Source organism: Aquarana catesbeiana, linkage group LG03, assembly GCF_042186555.1.
Source record: "Aquarana catesbeiana isolate 2022-GZ linkage group LG03, ASM4218655v1, whole genome shotgun sequence".
Classification (NCBI taxonomy): Eukaryota; Metazoa; Chordata; class Amphibia; order Anura; family Ranidae; genus Aquarana; species Aquarana catesbeiana.
This window is the reverse complement of record NC_133326.1, coordinates 644,582,068-644,604,171: the sequence shown is the minus strand read 5'-3', so window position 1 is coordinate 644,604,171 and position 22,104 is coordinate 644,582,068. Positions and strand designations below refer to the sequence as shown.

The window sequence follows — 22,104 nt, the reverse complement described above, 5'->3', positions numbered from 1 at the left end:
CTTTTCTCAGCAGCATAGCTGTTCAAACACATACGCTCCCAGTGGCCTTTCAGGACTGCTGTGGGAGAAACGCATCTGACATCTAGGGCCCTGTCCCTTTAGATTCTCCTTAGTTCTTTCAAATGCTAACACTATTCAGTGGGTAAACAATGCCCACTTAGGCATCGTCCCTGTCTCATTAACATGCCAAGTCCCAGAATGCTCAGCGGCCCACTGGATGACACTTATGTGTCTCTCCTCAATGTCAATTTCTCCTCCAAGGAAGGGCAGATGTTGGCAGGCACTGATTCGGTTAGCTTTGCGCAGTGGCAGTATCATAGCCAATGAGGTTCAACTGAGGCGTGATTATTGCTAATTGCTTCTCGGCCTTTTGGCGAAGATCAAGTGTAGTATCTATTCTTATCAGTTTCAAGGAGGTGGCGCTTGCTTCCGTCCCTGATCTATGGCGAAATAGAGATGGGATTGCGGTTGCTATGCAAAACCTGCTGGAGTGAAGGTGACCTGGAGCGGTTTGTAGCCGAAAGGGAAGCCTTCTGATGGGGATGGAGAACCACGGGGTCTGAACCAGAGGGTCGGGACCCTGGCCTTCTGGCCTGGATTGGGGCGGATCTAGCTCCAGACAGTTATTTGGGAGAGAACGCTTACTCCTGCCTTGCAAGGGGGGGAGGGAGTGGCAAGTACTTCCCGAATGTAATTAGGAGGAGTGATGGGAGCGACGGCAGTGCCTGATGGTAAAGGGCTCTTTCCGGCTTCCTGATCTCCATATCCTTCCTGTCTGTGGTGGGGTCTGCTGTGGTCTGGGCTGGGTGGTCAGGGCTTTTTCGAAAAGCCAGTGGTGAATGTGCCCCTGAAGTGGCAGTTCAGGGGTGCCGTATAGTCACGGTGTGAAAGCACTTGATTTTATGGCACCATGGTCACTTCACCACAACACACGTTTTTCGCACCTGCCTCTTGGGCCGGGCCTTTTGGCCAGGACCAGGGGAAATTTTTATGCCTGGCCGGAGGGCCGGCCATTGTATAGCACAATGGCCACTTTCACTCTTCCATCTCACTATCTTCCCCACTCTTTCTTTTACCCCTGTTTGTCACCTTTTTGTCTTTTTTTTGGTTGTCTTTGTATACACGTTTTGTCACTGTGTGGCGAGTAGGGTGTGGGTCCTCGGGCCTACTCTGAAAGTCTTGGGAGGGGGTGGACATAGGCCTTTTGGCTTGGTTCGCCCTCTCCTTTGAGGGGTCTCTCTTCGGGAGAGCCCCACTGTACTTGGGTTGGTCTGCTTCGGCAGTCCTTCCAGTTGTGGGGGTCCGCCTGGTTTTGGCCGGATGGACCCTTTGTCTGAGTACCTCAGTCCCTGTCTGGAGCCTAACGCCCCGGGGGATCAGGGTAAGGTCCTTCCCTAGTGGAGGACTCTGTACACCCGTTGCACTTTTTTGTGTTTCACTCTCTATGTGTGGGCACTTTTTTTTGGCACCGGGTGGAAGTTTTTGAGGTGTGTTTTGCACGCCACTGGCTTTTCGATAGAGTGATTATTGCTAATTGAAAACTTTTCCCAATACCCCGCCACGATGACTTGAAATACAGTCAGCACTGGCAATTTTTGAGAGTCTCTGAGGAGACTGAGCAATGTGTTTTCAACAGCAGATAAGTGACGGCTTCTTACATGCAGACTGAGATGCGTTAGAGTTGAGAAAGTGAGTCACGGGCCCATTGACACCATAGAGAGCTTTTGTGTCATCACGCAGCCTGGGTAGAACAATCAGTGATTGGCACGCGCCGCTCGTTCTTTATTTGCCTGTAATCCAGAGTGGACTCTACCTCGTTTTTTTGCCTGGGTTTCTTCTGCTGGACCTGGCAACATGAGGCTCAAGGTGAACTGTCTTTATTTGTAACCCAGTCACTGATTAAGAATACTGGAAGCGTGTTGGTCCAGGGTTAAGGAAGCCTTTCGGGCGGTGTCTTTTTGCAAGGCCCTTGTTTCCGGTCAAAGAGCATTGAACTGTAGGTAAAACTAAGGCAGAAACTTTAGGCGTTCTCCACCTGTACCGGACTGGACCCTATCTGCATGGTTGCAGGTTAGATTCTCCCTTTTATCTTCAACCTGTCCTAGAAAATTAAACGGGAGAGGACGATTGGCCAGCCTGGGCAAGCCAAATACTTGTGCTTTCAGGCACCCGGTCCCCTTGGCTGAATGGTCTTTTTCCACCATACATGTCAAGATTCAAGCAGCTTGGACCGCTATGGAGAGGCTTTGAGAGCCCGGATAGCTCAGTCGGTAGAGCATCAGACTTTTAATCTGAGGGTCCAGGGTTCAAGTCCCTGTTCGGGCGGTGCCTTTCACTTACCTATGAGGCCTTTGAGCTGCCAATAGGGCAGTCTTTATGCACATCTGCCGGGAATGCTCACTGGCTCAGAGAGATGAAATGTCCTAACTTCCCCCTTTCTAGGCTCCTGGAATCTGCCAGAAATAAAGGTGGCTGAAGGTGATTGCTTGACCAACTGTTTCCCAACAACCCTTGTCTATGGCAGCTTACCTGGGCTCCAGTTCAGGCATGTTATCTAGCGAACTTTCAACAAAGGCCCCAAATCCTTCCACCTTGGTCTTTTCTCAGCAGCATAGCTGTTCAAACACATACGCTCCCAGTGGCCTTTCAGGACTGCTGTGGGAGAAACGCATCTGACATCTAGGGCCCTGTCCCTTTAGATTCTCCTTAGTTCTTTCAAATGCTAACACTATTCAGTGGGTAAACAATGCCCACTTAGGCATCGTCCCTGTCTCATTAACATGCCAAGTCCCAGAATGCTCAGCGGCCCACTGGATGACACTTATGTGTCTCTCCTCAATGTCAATTTCTCCTCCAAGGAAGGGCAGATGTTGGCAGGCACTGATTTGGTTAGCTTTGCGCAGTGGCAGTATCATAGCCAATGAGGTTCAACTGAGGCGTGATTATTGCTAATTGAAAACTTTTCCCAATACCCCGCCACGATGACTTGAAATACAGTCAGCACTGGCAATTTTTGAGAGTCTCTGAGGAGACTGAGCAATGTGTTTTCAACAGCAGATAAGTGACGGCTTCTTACATGCAGACTGAGATGCGTTAGAGTTGAGAAAGTGAGTCACGGGCCCATTGACACCATAGAGAGCTTTTGTGTCATCACGCAGCCTGGGTAGAACAATCAGTGATTGGCACGCGCCGCTCGTTCTTCACTTGCCTGTAATCCAGAGTGGACTCTACCTCGTTTTTTTGCCTGGGTTTCTTCTGCTGGACCTGGCAACATGAGGCTCAAGGTGAACTGTCTTTATTTGTAACCCAGTCACTGATTAAGAATACTGGAAGCGTGTTGGTCCAGGGTTAAGGAAGCCTTTCGGGCGGTGTCTTTTTGCAAAGCCCTTGTTTCCGGTCAAAGAGCATTGAACTGTAGGTAAAACTAAGGCAGAAACTTTAGGCGTTCTCCACCTGTACCAGACTGGACCCTATCTGCATGGTTGCAGGTTAGATTCTCCCTTTTATCTTCAACCTGTCCTAGAAAATTAAACGGGAGAGGACGATTGGCCAGCCTGGGCAAGCCAAATACTTGTGCTTTCAGGCACCCGGTCCCCTTGGCTGAATGGTCTTTTTCCACCATACATGTCAAGATTCAAGCAGCTTGGACCGCTATGGAGGAGGAGCTTTGAGAGCCCGGATAGCTCAGTCGGTAGAGCATCAGACTTTTAATCTGAGGGTCCAGGGTTCAAGTCCCTGTTCGGGCGGTGCCTTTCACTTACCTATGAGGCCTTTGAGCTGCCAATAGGGCAGTCTTTATGCACATCTGCCGGGAATGCTCACTGGCTCAGAGAGATGAAATGTCCTAACTTCCCCCTTTCTAGGCTCCTGGAATCTGCCAGAAATAAAGGTGGCTGAAGGTGATTGCTTGACCAACTGTTTCCCAACAACCCTTGTCTATGGCAGCTTACCTGGGCTCCAGTTCAGGCATGTTATCTAGCGAAATTTCAACAAAGGCCCCAAATCCTTCCACCTTGGTCTTTTCTCAGCAGCATAGCTGTTCAAACACATACGCTCCCAGTGGCCTTTCAGGACTGCTGTGGGAGAAACGCATCTGACATCTAGGCCCCTGTCCCTTTAGATTCTCCTTAGTTCTTTCAAATGCTAACACTATTCAGTGGGTAAACAATGCCCACTTAGGCATCGTCCCTGTCTCATTAACATGCCAAGTCCCAGAATGCTCAGCGGCCCACTGGATGACACTTATGTGTCTCTCCTCAATGTCAATTTCTCCTCCAAGGAAGGGCAGATGTTGGCAGGCACTGATTTGGTTAGCTTTGCGCAGTGGCAGTATCATAGCCAATGAGGTTCAACTGAGGCGTGATTATTGCTAATTACTTCTCGGCCTTTTGGCGAAGATCAAGTGTAGTATCTATTCTTATCAGTTTCCAGGAGGTGGCGCTTGCTTCCGTCCCTGATCTATGGCGAAATAGAGATGGGATTGCGGTTGCTATGCAAAACCTGCTGGAGTGAAGGTGACCTGGAGCGGTTTGTAGCCGAAAGGGAAGCCTTCTGATGGGGATGGAGAACCACGGGGTCTGAACCAGAGGGTCGGGACCCTGGCCTTCTGGCCTGGATTGGGGCGGATCTAGCTCCAGACAGTTATTTGGGAGAGAACGCTTACTCCTGCCTTGCAAGGGGGGGAGGGAGTGGCAAGTACTTCCCGAATGTAATTAGGAGGAGTGATGGGAGCGACGGCAGTGCCTGATGGTAAAGGGCTCTTTCCGGCTTCCTGATCTCCATATCCTTCCTGTCTGTGGTGGGGTCTGCTGTGGTCTGGGCTGGGTGGTCAGGGCTTTTTCGAAAAGCCAGTGGTGAATGTGCCCCTGAAGTGGCAGTTCAGGGGTGCCGTATAGTCACGGTGTGAAAGCACTTGATTTTATGGCACCATGGTCACTTCACCACAACACACGTTTTTCGCACCTGCCTCTTGGGCCGGGCCTTTTGGCCAGGACCAGGGGAAATTTTTATGCCTGGCCGGAGGGCCGGCCATTGTATAGCAGAATGGCCACTTTCACTCTTCCATCTCACTATCTTCCCCACTCTTTCTTTTACCCCTGTTTGTCACCTTTTTGTCTTTTTTTTGGTTGTCTTTGTATACACGTTTTGTCACTGTGTGGCGAGTAGGGTGTGGGTCCTCGGGCCTACTCTGAAAGTCTTGGGAGGGGGTGGACATAGGCCTTTTGGCTTGGTTCGCCCTCTCCTTTGAGGGGTCTCTCTTCGGGAGAGCCCCACTGTACTTGGGTTGGTCTGCTTCGGCAGTCCTTCCAGTTGTGGGGGTCCGCCTGGTTTTGGCCGGATGGACCCTTTGTCTGAGTACCTCAGTCCCTGTCTGGAGCCTAACGCCCCGGGGGATCAGGGTAAGGTCCTTCCCTAGTGGAGGACTCTGTACACCCGTTGCACTTTTTTGTGTTTCACTCTCTATGTGTGGGCACTTTTTTTTGGCACCGGGTGGAAGTTTTTGAGGTGTGTTTTGCACGCCACTGGCTTTTCGATAGAGTGATTATTGCTAATTGAAAACTTTTCCCAATACCGCGCCACGATGACTTGAAATACAGTCAGCACTGGCAATTTTTGAGAGTCTCTGAGGAGACTGAGCAATGTGTTTTCAACAGCAGATAAGTGACGGCTTCTTACATGCAGACTGAGATGCGTTAGAGTTGAGAAAGTGAGTCACGGGCCCATTGACACCATAGAGAGCTTTTGTGTCATCACGCAGCCTGGGTAGAACAATCAGTGATTGGCACGCGCCGCTCGTTCTTCATTTGCCTGTAATCCAGAGTGGACTCTACCTCGTTTTTTTGCCTGGGTTTCTTCTGCTGGACCTGGCAACATGAGGCTCAAGGTGAACTGTCTTTATTTGTAACCCAGTCACTGATTAAGAATACTGGAAGCGTGTTGGTCCAGGGTTAAGGAAGCCTTTCGGGCGGTGTCTTTTTGCAAGGCCCTTGTTTCCGGTCAAAGAGCATTGAACTGTAGGTAAAACTAAGGCAGAAACTTTAGGCGTTCTCCACCTGTACCGGACTGGACCCTATCTGCATGGTTGCAGGTTAGATTCTCCCTTTTATCTTCAACCTGTCCTAGAAAATTAAACGGGAGAGGACGATTGGCCAGCCTGGGCAAGCCAAATACTTGTGCTTTCAGGCACCCGGTCCCCTTGGCTGAATGGTCTTTTTCCACCATACATGTCAAGATTCAAGCAGCTTGGACCACTATGGAGGAGGAGCTTTGAGAGCCCGGATAGCTCAGTCGGTAGAGCATCAGACTTTTAATCTGAGGGTCCAGGGTTCAAGTCCCTGTTCGGGCGGTGCCTTTCACTTACCTATGAGGCCTTTGAGCTGCCAATAGGGCAGTCTTTATGCACATCTGCCGGGAATGCTCACTGGCTCAGAGAGATGAAATGTCCTAACTTCCCCCTTTCTAGGCTCCTGGAATCTGCCAGAAATAAAGGTGGCTGAAGGTGATTGCTTGACCAACTGTTTCCCAACAACCCTTGTCTATGGCAGCTTACCTGGGCTCCAGTTCAGGCATGTTATCTAGCGAACTTTCAACAAAGGCCCCAAATCCTTCCACCTTGGTCTTTTCTCAGCAGCATAGCTGTTCAAACACATACGCTCCCAGTGGCCTTTCAGGACTGCTGTGGGAGAAACGCATCTGACATCTAGGGCCCTGTCCCTTTAGATTCTCCTTAGTTCTTTCAAATGCTAACACTATTCAGTGGGTAAACAATGCCCACTTAGGCATCGTCCCTGTCTCATTAACATGCCAAGTCCCAGAATGCTCAGCGGCCCACTGGATGACACTTATGTGTCTCTCCTCAATGTCAATTTCTCCTCCAAGGAAGGGCAGATGTTGGCAGGCACTGATTTGGTTAGCTTTGCGCAGTGGCAGTATCATAGCCAATGAGGTTCAACTGAGGCGTGATTATTGCTAATTGAAAACTTTTCCCAATACCCCGCCACGATGACTTGAAATACAGTCAGCACTGGCAATTTTTGAGAGTCTCTGAGGAGACTGAGCAATGTGTTTTCAACAGCAGATAAGTGACGGCTTCTTACATGCAGACTGAGATGCGTTAGAGTTGAGAAAGTGAGTCACGGGCCCATTGACACCATAGAGAGCTTTTGTGTCATCACGCAGCCTGGGTAGAACAATCAGTGATTGGCACGCGCCGCTCGTTCTTCACTTGCCTGTAATCCAGAGTGGACTCTACCTCGTTTTTTTGCCTGGGTTTCTTCTGCTGGACCTGGCAACATGAGGCTCAAGGTGAACTGTCTTTATTTGTAACCCAGTCACTGATTAAGAATACTGGAAGCGTGTTGGTCCATGGTTAAGGAAGCCTTTCGGGCGGTGTCTTTTTGCAAAGCCCTTGTTTCCGGTCAAAGAGCATTGAACTGTAGGTAAAACTAAGGCAGAAACTTTAGGCGTTCTCCACCTGTACCGGACTGGACCCTATCTGCATGGTTGCAGGTTAGATTCTCCCTTTTATCTTCAACCTGTCCTAGAAAATTAAACGGGAGAGGACGATTGGCCAGCCTGGGCAAGCCAAATACTTGTGCTTTCAGGCACCCGGTCCCCTTGGCTGAATGGTCTTTTTCCACCATACATGTCAAGATTCAAGCAGCTTGGACCGCTATGGAGGAGGAGCTTTGAGAGCCCGGATAGCTCAGTCGGTAGAGCATCAGACTTTTAATCTGAGGGTCCAGGGTTCAAGTCCCTGTTCGGGCGGTGCCTTTCACTTACCTATGAGGCCTTTGAGCTGCCAATAGGGCAGTCTTTATGCACATCTGCCGGGAATGCTCACTGGCTCAGAGAGATGAAATGTCCTAACTTCCCCCTTTCTAGGCTCCTGGAATCTGCCAGAAATAAAGGTGGCTGAAGGTGATTGCTTGACCAACTGTTTCCCAACAACCCTTGTCTATGGCAGCTTACCTGGGCTCCAGTTCAGGCATGTTATCTAGCGAAATTTCAACAAAGGCCCCAAATCCTTCCACCTTGGTCTTTTCTCAGCAGCATAGCTGTTCAAACACATACGCTCCCAGTGGCCTTTCAGGACTGCTGTGGGAGAAACGCATCTGACATCTAGGCCCCTGTCCCTTTAGATTCTCCTTAGTTCTTTCAAATGCTAACACTATTCAGTGGGTAAACAATGCCCACTTAGGCATCGTCCCTGTCTCATTAACATGCCAAGTCCCAGAATGCTCAGCGGCCCACTGGATGACACTTATGTGTCTCTCCTCAATGTCAATTTCTCCTCCAAGGAAGGGCAGATGTTGGCAGGCACTGATTTGGTTAGCTTTGCGCAGTGGCAGTATCATAGCCAATGAGGTTCAACTGAGGCGTGATTATTGCTAATTGAAAACTTTTCCCAATACCCCGCCACGATGACTTGAAATACAGTCAGCACTGGCAATTTTTGAGAGTCTCTGAGGAGACTGAGCAATGTGTTTTCAACAGCAGATAAGTGACGGCTTCTTACATGCAGACTGAGATGCGTTAGAGTTGAGAAAGTGAGTCACGGGCCCATTGACACCATAGAGAGCTTTTGTGTCATCACGCAGCCTGGGTAGAACAATCAGTGATTGGCACGCGCCGCTCGTTCTTCATTTGCCTGTAATCCAGAGTGGACTCTACCTCGTTTTTTTGCCTGGGTTTCTTCTGCTGGACCTGGCAACATGAGGCTCAAGGTGAACTGTCTTTATTTGTAACCCAGTCACTGATTAAGAATACTGGAAGCGTGTTGGTCCAGGGTTAAGGAAGCCTTTCGGGCGGTGTCTTTTTGCAAGGCCCTTGTTTCCGGTCAAAGAGCATTGAACTGTAGGTAAAACTAAGGCAGAAACTTTAGGCGTTCTCCACCTGTACCGGACTGGACCCTATCTGCATGGTTGCAGGTTAGATTCTCCCTTTTATCTTCAACCTGTCCTAGAAAATTAAACGGGAGAGGACGATTGGCCAGCCTGGGCAAGCCAAATACTTGTGCTTTCAGGCACCCGGTCCCCTTGGCTGAATGGTCTTTTTCCACCATACATGTCAAGATTCAAGCAGCTTGGACCACTATGGAGGAGGAGCTTTGAGAGCCCGGATAGCTCAGTCGGTAGAGCATCAGACTTTTAATCTGAGGGTCCAGGGTTCAAGTCCCTGTTCGGGCGGTGCCTTTCACTTACCTATGAGGCCTTTGAGCTGCCAATAGGGCAGTCTTTATGCACATCTGCCGGGAATGCTCACTGGCTCAGAGAGATGAAATGTCCTAACTTCCCCCTTTCTAGGCTCCTGGAATCTGCCAGAAATAAAGGTGGCTGAAGGTGATTGCTTGACCAACTGTTTCCCAACAACCCTTGTCTATGGCAGCTTACCTGGGCTCCAGTTCAGGCATGTTATCTAGCGAACTTTCAACAAAGGCCCCAAATCCTTCCACCTTGGTCTTTTCTCAGCAGCATAGCTGTTCAAACACATACGCTCCCAGTGGCCTTTCAGGACTGCTGTGGGAGAAACGCATCTGACATCTAGGGCCCTGTCCCTTTAGATTCTCCTTAGTTCTTTCAAATGCTAACACTATTCAGTGGGTAAACAATGCCCACTTAGGCATCGTCCCTGTCTCATTAACATGCCAAGTCCCAGAATGCTCAGCGGCCCACTGGATGACACTTATGTGTCTCTCCTCAATGTCAATTTCTCCTCCAAGGAAGGGCAGATGTTGGCAGGCACTGATTTGGTTAGCTTTGCGCAGTGGCAGTATCATAGCCAATGAGGTTCAACTGAGGCGTGATTATTGCTAATTGCTTCTCGGCCTTTTGGCGAAGATCAAGTGTAGTATCTATTCTTATCAGTTTCCAGGAGGTGGCGCTTGCTTCCGTCCCTGATCTATGGCGAAATAGAGATGGGATTGCGGTTGCTATGCAAAACCTGCTGGAGTGAAGGTGACCTGGAGCGGTTTGTAGCCGAAAGGGAAGCCTTCTGATGGGGATGGAGAATCACGGGGTCTGAACCAGAGGGTCGGGACCCTGGCCTTCTGGCCTGGATTGGGGTGGATCTAGCTCCAGACAGTTATTTGGGAGAGAACGCTTACTCCTGCCTTGCAAGGGGGGGAGGGAGTGGCAAGTACTTCCCGAATGTAATTAGGAGGAGTGATGGGAGCGACGGCAGAGCCTGATGGTAAAGGGCTCTTTCCGGCTTCCTGATCTCCATATCCTTCCTGTCTGTGGTGGGGTCTGCTGTGGTCTGGGCTGGGTGGTCAGGGCTTTTTCGAAAAGCCAGTGGTGAATGTGCCCCTGAAGTGGCAGTTCAGGGGTGCCATATAGTCACGGTGTGAAAGCACTTGATTTTATGGCACCATGGTCACTTCACCACAACACACGTTTTTCGCACCTGCCTCTTGGGCCGGGCCTTTTGGCCAGGACCAGGGGAAATTTTTATGCCTGGCCGGAGGGCTGGCCATTGTATAGCACAATGGCCACTTTCACTCTCCCATCTCACCATCTTCCCCACTCTTTCTTTTACCCCTGTTTGTCACCTTTTTGTCTTTTTTTTGGTTGTCTTTGTATACACGTTTTGTCACTGTGTGGCGAGTAGGGTGTGGGTCCTCGGGCCTACTCTGAAAGTCTTGGGAGGGGGTGGACATAGGCCTTTTGGCTTGGTTCGCCCTCTCCTTTGAGGGGTCTCTCTTCGGGAGAGCCCCACTGTACTTGGGTTGGTCTGCTTCGGCAGTCCTTCCAGTTGTGGGGGTCCGCCTGGTTTCGGCCGGATGGACCCCTTTGTCTGAGTACCTCAGTCCCTGTCTGGAGCCTAACGCCCCGGGGGATCAGGGTAAGGTCCTTCCCTAGTGGAGGACTCTGTACACCCGTTGCACGTTTTTGTGTTTCACTCTCTATGTGTGGGCACTTTTTTTTGGCACCGGGTGGAAGTTTTTGAGGTGTGTTTTGCACGCCACTGGCTTTTCGATAGAGTGATTATTGCTAATTGAAAACTTTTCCCAATACCCCGCCACGATGACTTGAAATACAGTCAGCACTGGCAATTTTTGAGAGTCTCTGAGGAGACTGAGCAATGTGTTTTCAACAGCAGATAAGTGACGGCTTCTTACATGCAGACTGAGATGCGTTAGAGTTGAGAAAGTGAGTCACGGGCCCATTGACACCATAGAGAGCTTTTGTGTCATCACGCAGCCTGGGTAGAACAATCAGTGATTGGCACGCGCCGCTCGTTCTTCACTTGCCTGTAATCCAGAGTGGACTCTACCTCGTTTTTTTGCCTGGGTTTCTTCTGCTGGACCTGGCAACATGAGGCTCAAGGTGAACTGTCTTTATTTGTAACCCAGTCACTGATTAAGAATACTGGAAGCGTGTTGGTCCAGGGTTAAGGAAGCCTTTCGGGCGGTGTCTTTTTGCAAAGCCCTTGTTTCCGGTCAAAGAGCATTGAACTGTAGGTAAAACTAAGGCAGAAACTTTAGGCGTTCTCCACCTGTACCGGACTGGACCCTATCTGCATGGTTGCAGGTTAGATTCTCCCTTTTATCTTCAACCTGTCCTAGAAAATTAAACGGGAGAGGACGATTGGCCAGCCTGGGCAAGCCAAATACTTGTGCTTTCAGGCACCCGGTCCCCTTGGCTGAATGGTCTTTTTCCACCATACATGTCAAGATTCAAGCAGCTTGGACCGCTATGGAGGAGGAGCTTTGAGAGCCCGGATAGCTCAGTCGGTAGAGCATCAGACTTTTAATCTGAGGGTCCAGGGTTCAAGTCCCTGTTCGGGCGGTGCCTTTCACTTACCTATGAGGCCTTTGAGCTGCCAATAGGGCAGTCTTTATGCACATCTGCCGGGAATGCTCACTGGCTCAGAGAGATGAAATGTCCTAACTTCCCCCTTTCTAGGCTCCTGGAATCTGCCAGAAATAAAGGTGGCTGAAGGTGATTGCTTGACCAACTGTTTCCCAACAACCCTTGTCTATGGCAGCTTACCTGGGCTCCAGTTCAGGCATGTTATCTAGCGAAATTTCAACAAAGGCCCCAAATCCTTCCACCTTGGTCTTTTCTCAGCAGCATAGCTGTTCAAACACATACGCTCCCAGTGGCCTTTCAGGACTGCTGTGGGAGAAACGCATCTGACATCTAGGCCCCTGTCCCTTTAGATTCTCCTTAGTTCTTTCAAATGCTAACACTATTCAGTGGGTAAACAATGCCCACTTAGGCATCGTCCCTGTCTCATTAACATGCCAAGTCCCAGAATGCTCAGCGGCCCACTGGATGACACTTATGTGTCTCTCCTCAATGTCAATTTCTCCTCCAAGGAAGGGCAGATGTTGGCAGGCACTGATTTGGTTAGCTTTGCGCAGTGGCAGTATCATAGCCAATGAGGTTCAACTGAGGCGTGATTATTGCTAATTGAAAACTTTTCCCAATACCCCGCCACGATGACTTGAAATACAGTCAGCACTGGCAATTTTTGAGAGTCTCTGAGGAGACTGAGCAATGTGTTTTCAACAGCAGATAAGTGACGGCTTCTTACATGCAGACTGAGATGCGTTAAAGTTGAGAAAGTGAGTCACGGGCCCATTGACACCATAGAGAGCTTTTGTGTCATCACGCAGCCTGGGTAGAACAATCAGTGATTGGCACGCGCCACTCGTTCTTCATTTGCCTGTAATCCAGAGTGGACTCTACCTCGTTTTTTTGCCTGGGTTTCTTCTGCTGGACCTGGCAACATGAGGCTCAAGGTGAACTGTCTTTATTTGTAACCCAGTCACTGATTAAGAATACTGGAAGCGTGTTGGTCCAGGGTTAAGGAAGCCTTTCGGGCGGTGTCTTTTTGCAAGGCCCTTGTTTCCGGTCAAAGAGCATTGAACTGTAGGTAAAACTAAGGCAGAAACTTTAGGCGTTCTCCACCTGTACCGGACTGGACCCTATCTGCATGGTTGCAGGTTAGATTCTCCCTTTTATCTTCAACCTGTCCTAGAAAATTAAACGGGAGAGGACGATTGGCCAGCCTGGGCAAGCCAAATACTTGTGCTTTCAGGCACCCGGTCCCCTTGGCTGAATGGTCTTTTTCCACCATACATGTCAAGATTCAAGCAGCTTGGACCGCTATGGAGAGGCTTTGAGAGCCCGGATAGCTCAGTCGGTAGAGCATCAGACTTTTAATCTGAGGGTCCAGGGTTCAAGTCCCTGTTCGGGCGGTGCCTTTCACTTACCTATGAGGCCTTTGAGCTGCCAATAGGGCAGTCTTTATGCACATCTGCCGGGAATGCTCACTGGCTCAGAGAGATGAAATGTCCTAACTTCCCCCTTTCTAGGCTCCTGGAATCTGCCAGAAATAAAGGTGGCTGAAGGTGATTGCTTGACCAACTGTTTCCCAACAACCCTTGTCTATGGCAGCTTACCTGGGCTCCAGTTCAGGCATGTTATCTAGCGAACTTTCAACAAAGGCCCCAAATCCTTCCACCTTGGTCTTTTCTCAGCAGCATAGCTGTTCAAACACATACGCTCCCAGTGGCCTTTCAGGACTGCTGTGGGAGAAACGCATCTGACATCTAGGGCCCTGTCCCTTTAGATTCTCCTTAGTTCTTTCAAATGCTAACACTATTCAGTGGGTAAACAATGCCCACTTAGGCATCGTCCCTGTCTCATTAACATGCCAAGTCCCAGAATGCTCAGCGGCCCACTGGATGACACTTATGTGTCTCTCCTCAATGTCAATTTCTCCTCCAAGGAAGGGCAGATGTTGGCAAGCACTGATTTGGTTAGCTTTGCGCAGTGGCAGTATCATAGCCAATGAGGTTCAACTGAGGTGTGATTATTGCTAATTGAAAACTTTTCCCAATACCCCGCCACGATGACTTGAAATACAGTCAGCACTGGCAATTTTTGAGAGTCTCTGAGGAGACTGAGCAATGTGTTTTCAACAGCAGATAAGTGACGGCTTCTTACATGCAGACTGAGATGCGTTAAAGTTGAGAAAGTGAGTCACGGGCCCATTGACACCATAGAGAGCTTTTGTGTCATCACGCAGCCTGGGTAGAACAATCAGTGATTGGCACGCGCCACTCGTTCTTCATTTGCCTGTAATCCAGAGTGGACTCTACCTCGTTTTTTTGCCTGGGTTTCTTCTGCTGGACCTGGCAACATGAGGCTCAAGGTGAACTGTCTTTATTTGTAACCCAGTCACTGATTAAGAATACTGGAAGCGTGTTGGTCCAGGGTTAAGGAAGCCTTTCGGGCGGTGTCTTTTTGCAAGGCCCTTGTTTCCGGTCAAAGAGCATTGAACTGTAGGTAAAACTAAGGCAGAAACTTTAGGCGTTCTCCACCTGTACCGGACTGGACCCTATCTGCATGGTTGCAGGTTAGATTCTCCCTTTTATCTTCAACCTGTCCTAGAAAATTAAACGGGAGAGGACGATTGGCCAGCCTGGGCAAGCCAAATACTTGTGCTTTCAGGCACCCGGTCCCCTTGGCTGAATGGTCTTTTTCCACCATACATGTCAAGATTCAAGCAGCTTGGACCACTATGGAGGAGGAGCTTTGAGAGCCCGGATAGCTCAGTCGGTAGAGCATCAGACTTTTAATCTGAGGGTCCAGGGTTCAAGTCCCTGTTCGGGCGGTGCCTTTCACTTACCTATGAGGCCTTTGAGCTGCCAATAGGGCAGTCTTTATGCACATCTGCCGGGAATGCTCACTGGCTCAGAGAGATGAAATGTCCTAACTTCCCCCTTTCTAGGCTCCTGGAATCTGCCAGAAATAAAGGTGGCTGAAGGTGATTGCTTGACCAACTGTTTCCCAACAACCCTTGTCTATGGCAGCTTACCTGGGCTCCAGTTCAGGCATGTTATCTAGCGAACTTTCAACAAAGGCCCCAAATCCTTCCACCTTGGTCTTTTCTCAGCAGCATAGCTGTTCAAACACATACGCTCCCAGTGGCCTTTCAGGACTGCTGTGGGAGAAACGCATCTGACATCTAGGGCCCTGTCCCTTTAGATTCTCCTTAGTTCTTTCAAATGCTAACACTATTCAGTGGGTAAACAATGCCCACTTAGGCATCGTCCCTGTCTCATTAACATGCCAAGTCCCAGAATGCTCAGCGGCCCACTGGATGACACTTATGTGTCTCTCCTCAATGTCAATTTCTCCTCCAAGGAAGGGCAGATGTTGGCAGGCACTGATTTGGTTAGCTTTGCGCAGTGGCAGTATCATAGCCAATGAGGTTCAACTGAGGCGTGATTATTGCTAATTGAAAACTTTTCCCAATACCCCGCCACGATGACTTGAAATACAGTCAGCACTGGCAATTTTTGAGAGTCTCTGAGGAGACTGAGCAATGTGTTTTCAACAGCAGATAAGTGACGGCTTCTTACATGCAGACTGAGATGCGTTAGAGTTGAGAAAGTGAGTCACGGGCCCATTGACACCATAGAGAGCTTTTGTGTCATCACGCAGCCTGGGTAGAACAATCAGTGATTGGCACGCGCCGCTCGTTCTTCACTTGCCTGTAATCCAGAGTGGACTCTACCTCGTTTTTTTGCCTGGGTTTCTTCTGCTGGACCTGGCAACATGAGGCTCAAGGTGAACTGTCTTTATTTGTAACCCAGTCACTGATTAAGAATACTGGAAGCGTGTTGGTCCATGGTTAAGGAAGCCTTTCGGGCGGTGTCTTTTTGCAAAGCCCTTGTTTCCGGTCAAAGAGCATTGAACTGTAGGTAAAACTAAGGCAGAAACTTTAGGCGTTCTCCACCTGTACCGGACTGGACCCTATCTGCATGGTTGCAGGTTAGATTCTCCCTTTTATCTTCAACCTGTCCTAGAAAATTAAACGGGAGAGGACGATTGGCCAGCCTGGGCAAGCCAAATACTTGTGCTTTCAGGCACCCGGTCCCCTTGGCTGAATGGTCTTTTTCCACCATACATGTCAAGATTCAAGCAGCTTGGACCGCTATGGAGGAGGAGCTTTGAGAGCCCGGATAGCTCAGTCGGTAGAGCATCAGACTTTTAATCTGAGGGTCCAGGGTTCAAGTCCCTGTTCGGGCGGTGCCTTTCACTTACCTATGAGGCCTTTGAGCTGCCAATAGGGCAGTCTTTATGCACATCTGCCGGGAATGCTCACTGGCTCAGAGAGATGAAATGTCCTAACTTCCCCCTTTCTAGGCTCCTGGAATCTGCCAGAAATAAAGGTGGCTGAAGGTGATTGCTTGACCAACTGTTTCCCAACAACCCTTGTCTATGGCAGCTTACCTGGGCTCCAGTTCAGGCATGTTATCTAGCGAAATTTCAACAAAGGCCCCAAATCCTTCCACCTTGGTCTTTTCTCAGCAGCATAGCTGTTCAAACACATACGCTCCCAGTGGCCTTTCAGGACTGCTGTGGGAGAAACGCATCTGACATCTAGGCCCCTGTCCCTTTAGATTCTCCTTAGTTCTTTCAAATGCTAACACTATTCAGTGGGTAAACAATGCCCACTTAGGCATCGTCCCTGTCTCATTAACATGCCAAGTCCCAGAATGCTCAGCGGCCCACTGGATGACACTTATGTGTCTCTCCTCAATGTCAATTTCTCCTCCAAGGAAGGGCAGATGTTGGCAGGCACTGATTTGGTTAGCTTTGCGCAGTGGCAGTATCATAGCCAATGAGGTTCAACTGAGGCGTGATTATTGCTAATTGAAAACTTTTCCCAATACCCCGCCACGATGACTTGAAATACAGTCAGCACTGGCAATTTTTGAGAGTCTCTGAGGAGACTGAGCAATGTGTTTTCAACAGCAGATAAGTGACGGCTTCTTACATGCAGACTGAGATGCGTTAGAGTTGAGAAAGTGAGTCACGGGCCCATTGACACCATAGAGAGCTTTTGTGTCATCACGCAGCCTGGGTAGAACAATCAGTGATTGGCACGCGCCGCTCGTTCTTCATTTGCCTGTAATCCAGAGTGGACTCTACCTCGTTTTTTTGCCTGGGTTTCTTCTGCTGGACCTGGCAACATGAGGCTCAAGGTGAACTGTCTTTATTTGTAACCCAGTCACTGATTAAGAATACTGGAAGCGTGTTGGTCCAGGGTTAAGGAAGCCTTTCGGGCGGTGTCTTTTTGCAAGGCCCTTGTTTCCGGTCAAAGAGCATTGAACTGTAGGTAAAACTAAGGCAGAAACTTTAGGCGTTCTCCACCTGTACCGGACTGGACCCTATCTGCATGGTTGCAGGTTAGATTCTCCCTTTTATCTTCAACCTGTCCTAGAAAATTAAACGGGAGAGGACGATTGGCCAGCCTGGGCAAGCCAAATACTTGTGCTTTCAGGCACCCGGTCCCCTTGGCTGAATGGTCTTTTTCCACCATACATGTCAAGATTCAAGCAGCTTGGACCACTATGGAGGAGGAGCTTTGAGAGCCCGGATAGCTCAGTCGGTAGAGCATCAGACTTTTAATCTGAGGGTCCAGGGTTCAAGTCCCTGTTCGGGCGGTGCCTTTCACTTACCTATGAGGCCTTTGAGCTGCCAATAGGGCAGTCTTTATGCACATCTGCCGGGAATGCTCACTGGCTCAGAGAGATGAAATGTCCTAACTTCCCCCTTTCTAGGCTCCTGGAATCTGCCAGAAATAAAGGTGGCTGAAGGTGATTGCTTGACCAACTGTTTCCCAACAACCCTTGTCTATGGCAGCTTACCTGGGCTCCAGTTCAGGCATGTTATCTAGCGAACTTTCAACAAAGGCCCCAAATCCTTCCACCTTGGTCTTTTCTCAGCAGCATAGCTGTTCAAACACATACGCTCCCAGTGGCCTTTCAGGACTGCTGTGGGAGAAACGCATCTGACATCTAGGGCCCTGTCCCTTTAGATTCTCCTTAGTTCTTTCAAATGCTAACACTATTCAGTGGGTAAACAATGCCCACTTAGGCATCGTCCCTGTCTCATTAACATGCCAAGTCCCAGAATGCTCAGCGGCCCACTGGATGACACTTATGTGTCTCTCCTCAATGTCAATTTCTCCTCCAAGGAAGGGCAGATGTTGGCAGGCACTGATTTGGTTAGCTTTGCGCAGTGGCAGTATCATAGCCAATGAGGTTCAACTGAGGCGTGATTATTGCTAATTGCTTCTCGGCCTTTTGGCGAAGATCAAGTGTAGTATCTATTCTTATCAGTTTCCAGGAGGTGGCGCTTGCTTCCGTCCCTGATCTATGGCGAAATAGAGATGGGATTGCGGTTGCTATGCAAAACCTGCTGGAGTGAAGGTGACCTGGAGCGGTTTGTAGCCGAAAGGGAAGCCTTCTGATGGGGATGGAGAACCACGGGGTCTGAACCAGAGGGTCGGGACCCTGGCCTTCTGGCCTGGATTGGGGCGGATCTAGCTCCAGATAGTTATTTGGGAGAGAACGCTTACTCCTGCCTTGCAAGGGGGGGAGGGAGTGGCAAGTACTTCCCGAATGTAATTAGGAGGAGTGATGGGAGCGACGGCAGAGCCTGATGGTAAAGGGCTCTTTCCGGCTTCCTGATCTCCATATCCTTCCTGTCTGTGGTGGGGTCTGCTGTGGTCTGGGCTGGGTGGTCAGGGCTTTTTCGAAAAGCCAGTGGTGAATGTGCCCCTGAAGTGGCAGTTCAGGGGTGCCGTATGGTCACGGTGTGAAAGCACTTGATTTTATGGCACCATGGTCACTTCACCACAACACACGTTTTTCGCACCTGCCTCTTGGGCCGGGCCTTTTGGCCAGGACCAGGGGAAATTTTTATGCCTGGCCGGAGGGCCGGCCATTGGATAGCACAATGGCCACTTTCACTCTCCCATCTCACTATCTTCCCCACTCTTTCTTTTACCCCTGTTTGTCACCTTTTTGTCTTTTTTTTGGTTGTCTTTGTATACACGTTTTGTCACTGTGTGGCGAGTAGGGTGTGGGTCCTCGGGCCTACTCTGAAAGTCTTGGGAGGGGGTGGACATAGGCCTTTTGGCTTGGTTCGCCCTCTCCTTTGAGGGGTCTCTCTTCGGGAGAGCCCCACTGTACTTGGGTTGGTCTGCTTCGGCAGTCCTTCCAGTTGTGGGGGTCCGCCTGGTTTCGGCCGGATGGACCCTTTGTCTGAGTACCTCAGTCCCTGTCTGGAGCCTAACGCCCCGGGGGATCAGGGTAAGGTCCTTCCCTAGTGGAGGACTCTGTACACCCGTTGCACGTTTTTGTGTTTCACTCTCTATGTGTGGGCACTTTTTTTTGGCACCGGGTGGAAGTTTTTGAGGTGTGTTTTGCACGCCACTGGCTTTTCGATAGAGTGATTATTGCTAATTGCTTCTCGGCCTTTTGGCGAAGATCAAGTGTAGTATCTATTCTTATCAGTTTCCAGGAGGTGGCGCTTGCTTCCGTCCCTGATCTATGGCGAAATAGAGATGGGATTGCGGTTGCTATGCAAAACCTGCTGGAGTGAAGGTGACCTGGAGCGGTTTGTAGCCGAAAGGGAAGCCTTCTGATGGGGATGGAGAATCACGGGGTCTGAACCAGAGGGTCGGGACCCTGGCCTTCTGGCCTGGATTGGGGTGGATCTAGCTCCAGACAGTTATTTGGGAGAGAACGCTTACTCCTGCCTTGCAAGGGGGGGAGGGAGTGGCAAGTACTTCCCGAATGTAATTAGGAGGAGTGATGGGAGCGACGGCAGAGCCTGATGGTAAAGGGCTCTTTCCGGCTTCCTGATCTCCATATCCTTCCTGTCTGTGGTGGGGTCTGCTGTGGTCTGGGCTGGGTGGTCAGGGCTTTTTCGAAAAGCCAGTGGTGAATGTGCCCCTGAAGTGGCAGTTCAGGGGTGCCATATAGTCACGGTGTGAAAGCACTTGATTTTATGGCACCATGGTCACTTCACCACAACACACGTTTTTCGCACCTGCCTCTTGGGCCGGGCCTTTTGGCCAGGACCAGGGGAAATTTTTATGCCTGGCCGGAGGGCTGGCCATTGTATAGCACAATGGCCACTTTCACTCTCCCATCTCACCATCTTCCCCACTCTTTCTTTTACCCCTGTTTGTCACCTTTTTGTCTTTTTTTTGGTTGTCTTTGTATACACGTTTTGTCACTGTGTGGCGAGTAGGGTGTGGGTCCTCGGGCCTACTCTGAAAGTCTTGGGAGGGGGTGGACATAGGCCTTTTGGCTTGGTTCGCCCTCTCCTTTGAGGGGTCTCTCTTCGGGAGAGCCCCACTGTACTTGGGTTGGTCTGCTTCGGCAGTCCTTCCAGTTGTGGGGGTCCGCCTGGTTTCGGCCGGATGGACCCCTTTGTCTGAGTACCTCAGTCCCTGTCTGGAGCCTAACGCCCCGGGGGATCAGGGTAAGGTCCTTCCCTAGTGGAGGACTCTGTACACCCGTTGCACGTTTTTGTGTTTCACTCTCTATGTGTGGGCACTTTTTTTTGGCACCGGGTGGAAGTTTTTGAGGTGTGTTTTGCACGCCACTGGCTTTTCGATAGAGTGATTATTGCTAATTGAAAACTTTTCCCAATACCCCGCCACGATGACTTGAAATACAGTCAGCACTGGCAATTTTTGAGAGTCTCTGAGGAGACTGAGCAATGTGTTTTCAACAGCAGATAAGTGACGGCTTCTTACATGCAGACTGAGATGCGTTAGAGTTGAGAAAGTGAGTCACGGGCCCATTGACACCATAGAGAGCTTTTGTGTCATCACGCAGCCTGGGTAGAACAATCAGTGATTGGCACGCGCCGCTCGTTCTTCACTTGCCTGTAATCCAGAGTGGACTCTACCTCGTTTTTTTGCCTGGGTTTCTTCTGCTGGACCTGGCAACATGAGGCTCAAGGTGAACTGTCTTTATTTGTAACCCAGTCACTGATTAAGAATACTGGAAGCGTGTTGGTCCAGGGTTAAGGAAGCCTTTCGGGCGGTGTCTTTTTGCAAAGCCCTTGTTTCCGGTCAAAGAGCATTGAACTGTAGGTAAAACTAAGGCAGAAACTTTAGGCGTTCTCCACCTGTACCGGACTGGACCCTATCTGCATGGTTGCAGGTTAGATTCTCCCTTTTATCTTCAACCTGTCCTAGAAAATTAAACGGGAGAGGACGATTGGCCAGCCTGGGCAAGCCAAATACTTGTGCTTTCAGGCACCCGGTCCCCTTGGCTGAATGGTCTTTTTCCACCATACATGTCAAGATTCAAGCAGCTTGGACCGCTATGGAGGAGGAGCTTTGAGAGCCCGGATAGCTCAGTCGGTAGAGCATCAGACTTTTAATCTGAGGGTCCAGGGTTCAAGTCCCTGTTCGGGCGGTGCCTTTCACTTACCTATGAGGCCTTTGAGCTGCCAATAGGGCAGTCTTTATGCACATCTGCCGGGAATGCTCACTGGCTCAGAGAGATGAAATGTCCTAACTTCCCCCTTTCTAGGCTCCTGGAATCTGCCAGAAATAAAGGTGGCTGAAGGTGATTGCTTGACCAACTGTTTCCCAACAACCCTTGTCTATGGCAGCTTACCTGGGCTCCAGTTCAGGCATGTTATCTAGCGAAATTTCAACAAAGGCCCCAAATCCTTCCACCTTGGTCTTTTCTCAGCAGCATAGCTGTTCAAACACATACGCTCCCAGTGGCCTTTCAGGACTGCTGTGGGAGAAACGCATCTGACATCTAGGCCCCTGTCCCTTTAGATTCTCCTTAGTTCTTTCAAATGCTAACACTATTCAGTGGGTAAACAATGCCCACTTAGGCATCGTCCCTGTCTCATTAACATGCCAAGTCCCAGAATGCTCAGCGGCCCACTGGATGACACTTATGTGTCTCTCCTCAATGTCAATTTCTCCTCCAAGGAAGGGCAGATGTTGGCAGGCACTGATTTGGTTAGCTTTGCGCAGTGGCAGTATCATAGCCAATGAGGTTCAACTGAGGCGTGATTATTGCTAATTGAAAACTTTTCCCAATACCCCGCCACGATGACTTGAAATACAGTCAGCACTGGCAATTTTTGAGAGTCTCTGAGGAGACTGAGCAATGTGTTTTCAACAGCAGATAAGTGACGGCTTCTTACATGCAGACTGAGATGCGTTAAAGTTGAGAAAGTGAGTCACGGGCCCATTGACACCATAGAGAGCTTTTGTGTCATCACGCAGCCTGGGTAGAACAATCAGTGA

At 49.8% G+C, this 22,104-nt stretch overlaps 19 non-coding genes and 9 pseudogenes across 19 annotated transcripts; all 28 read left to right on the top strand.

Annotated features, from left to right (window-relative positions):
• Positions 1–294: 294 nt before the first annotated feature.
• LOC141135322 (U4 spliceosomal RNA) lies at positions 295–359 on the top strand (annotated as a pseudogene).
• Positions 360–1,492: 1,133 nt separating this feature from the next.
• On the top strand, positions 1,493–1,614 carry LOC141135551 (U4 spliceosomal RNA; annotated as a pseudogene).
• A 638-nt stretch (positions 1,615–2,252) lies between these two features.
• Positions 2,253–2,325, top strand: TRNAK-UUU (transfer RNA lysine (anticodon UUU)). Its single transcript has one exon. It is a non-coding gene; the product is annotated as a tRNA-Lys (tRNA).
• Positions 2,326–2,891: 566 nt separating this feature from the next.
• On the top strand, positions 2,892–3,032 carry LOC141135026 (U4 spliceosomal RNA). Its single transcript, XR_012243331.1, has one exon. It is a non-coding gene; the product is annotated as a U4 spliceosomal RNA (small nuclear RNA).
• A 641-nt stretch (positions 3,033–3,673) lies between these two features.
• On the top strand, positions 3,674–3,746 carry TRNAK-UUU (transfer RNA lysine (anticodon UUU)). The gene has a single exon. It is a non-coding gene; the product is annotated as a tRNA-Lys (tRNA).
• Positions 3,747–4,312: 566 nt separating this feature from the next.
• On the top strand, positions 4,313–4,377 carry LOC141135470 (U4 spliceosomal RNA; annotated as a pseudogene).
• A 1,133-nt stretch (positions 4,378–5,510) lies between these two features.
• Positions 5,511–5,632, top strand: LOC141135699 (U4 spliceosomal RNA; annotated as a pseudogene).
• Positions 5,633–6,273: 641 nt separating this feature from the next.
• TRNAK-UUU (transfer RNA lysine (anticodon UUU)) lies at positions 6,274–6,346 on the top strand. The gene has a single exon. It is a non-coding gene; the product is annotated as a tRNA-Lys (tRNA).
• A 566-nt stretch (positions 6,347–6,912) lies between these two features.
• On the top strand, positions 6,913–7,053 carry LOC141135025 (U4 spliceosomal RNA). Its single transcript, XR_012243330.1, has one exon. It is a non-coding gene; the product is annotated as a U4 spliceosomal RNA (small nuclear RNA).
• A 641-nt stretch (positions 7,054–7,694) lies between these two features.
• TRNAK-UUU (transfer RNA lysine (anticodon UUU)) lies at positions 7,695–7,767 on the top strand. The gene has a single exon. It is a non-coding gene; the product is annotated as a tRNA-Lys (tRNA).
• Positions 7,768–8,333: 566 nt separating this feature from the next.
• On the top strand, positions 8,334–8,474 carry LOC141135023 (U4 spliceosomal RNA). Its single transcript, XR_012243329.1, has one exon. It is a non-coding gene; the product is annotated as a U4 spliceosomal RNA (small nuclear RNA).
• Positions 8,475–9,115: 641 nt separating this feature from the next.
• On the top strand, positions 9,116–9,188 carry TRNAK-UUU (transfer RNA lysine (anticodon UUU)). The gene has a single exon. It is a non-coding gene; the product is annotated as a tRNA-Lys (tRNA).
• A 566-nt stretch (positions 9,189–9,754) lies between these two features.
• LOC141135321 (U4 spliceosomal RNA) lies at positions 9,755–9,819 on the top strand (annotated as a pseudogene).
• A 1,134-nt stretch (positions 9,820–10,953) lies between these two features.
• LOC141135550 (U4 spliceosomal RNA) lies at positions 10,954–11,075 on the top strand (annotated as a pseudogene).
• A 641-nt stretch (positions 11,076–11,716) lies between these two features.
• Positions 11,717–11,789, top strand: TRNAK-UUU (transfer RNA lysine (anticodon UUU)). The gene has a single exon. It is a non-coding gene; the product is annotated as a tRNA-Lys (tRNA).
• A 566-nt stretch (positions 11,790–12,355) lies between these two features.
• Positions 12,356–12,496, top strand: LOC141135021 (U4 spliceosomal RNA). The gene has a single exon (XR_012243328.1). It is a non-coding gene; the product is annotated as a U4 spliceosomal RNA (small nuclear RNA).
• A 638-nt stretch (positions 12,497–13,134) lies between these two features.
• TRNAK-UUU (transfer RNA lysine (anticodon UUU)) lies at positions 13,135–13,207 on the top strand. The gene has a single exon. It is a non-coding gene; the product is annotated as a tRNA-Lys (tRNA).
• Positions 13,208–13,773: 566 nt separating this feature from the next.
• Positions 13,774–13,914, top strand: LOC141135244 (U4 spliceosomal RNA). Its single transcript, XR_012243525.1, has one exon. It is a non-coding gene; the product is annotated as a U4 spliceosomal RNA (small nuclear RNA).
• A 641-nt stretch (positions 13,915–14,555) lies between these two features.
• On the top strand, positions 14,556–14,628 carry TRNAK-UUU (transfer RNA lysine (anticodon UUU)). The gene has a single exon. It is a non-coding gene; the product is annotated as a tRNA-Lys (tRNA).
• A 566-nt stretch (positions 14,629–15,194) lies between these two features.
• LOC141135020 (U4 spliceosomal RNA) lies at positions 15,195–15,335 on the top strand. Its single transcript, XR_012243327.1, has one exon. It is a non-coding gene; the product is annotated as a U4 spliceosomal RNA (small nuclear RNA).
• A 641-nt stretch (positions 15,336–15,976) lies between these two features.
• TRNAK-UUU (transfer RNA lysine (anticodon UUU)) lies at positions 15,977–16,049 on the top strand. The gene has a single exon. It is a non-coding gene; the product is annotated as a tRNA-Lys (tRNA).
• A 566-nt stretch (positions 16,050–16,615) lies between these two features.
• LOC141135019 (U4 spliceosomal RNA) lies at positions 16,616–16,756 on the top strand. The gene has a single exon (XR_012243326.1). It is a non-coding gene; the product is annotated as a U4 spliceosomal RNA (small nuclear RNA).
• Positions 16,757–17,397: 641 nt separating this feature from the next.
• TRNAK-UUU (transfer RNA lysine (anticodon UUU)) lies at positions 17,398–17,470 on the top strand. The gene has a single exon. It is a non-coding gene; the product is annotated as a tRNA-Lys (tRNA).
• A 566-nt stretch (positions 17,471–18,036) lies between these two features.
• On the top strand, positions 18,037–18,101 carry LOC141135320 (U4 spliceosomal RNA; annotated as a pseudogene).
• A 1,174-nt stretch (positions 18,102–19,275) lies between these two features.
• On the top strand, positions 19,276–19,408 carry LOC141135905 (U2 spliceosomal RNA; annotated as a pseudogene).
• A 1,006-nt stretch (positions 19,409–20,414) lies between these two features.
• LOC141135549 (U4 spliceosomal RNA) lies at positions 20,415–20,536 on the top strand (annotated as a pseudogene).
• A 641-nt stretch (positions 20,537–21,177) lies between these two features.
• Positions 21,178–21,250, top strand: TRNAK-UUU (transfer RNA lysine (anticodon UUU)). Its single transcript has one exon. It is a non-coding gene; the product is annotated as a tRNA-Lys (tRNA).
• A 566-nt stretch (positions 21,251–21,816) lies between these two features.
• LOC141135018 (U4 spliceosomal RNA) lies at positions 21,817–21,957 on the top strand. The gene has a single exon (XR_012243325.1). It is a non-coding gene; the product is annotated as a U4 spliceosomal RNA (small nuclear RNA).
• The last annotated feature ends 147 nt before the right edge of the window (positions 21,958–22,104 follow it).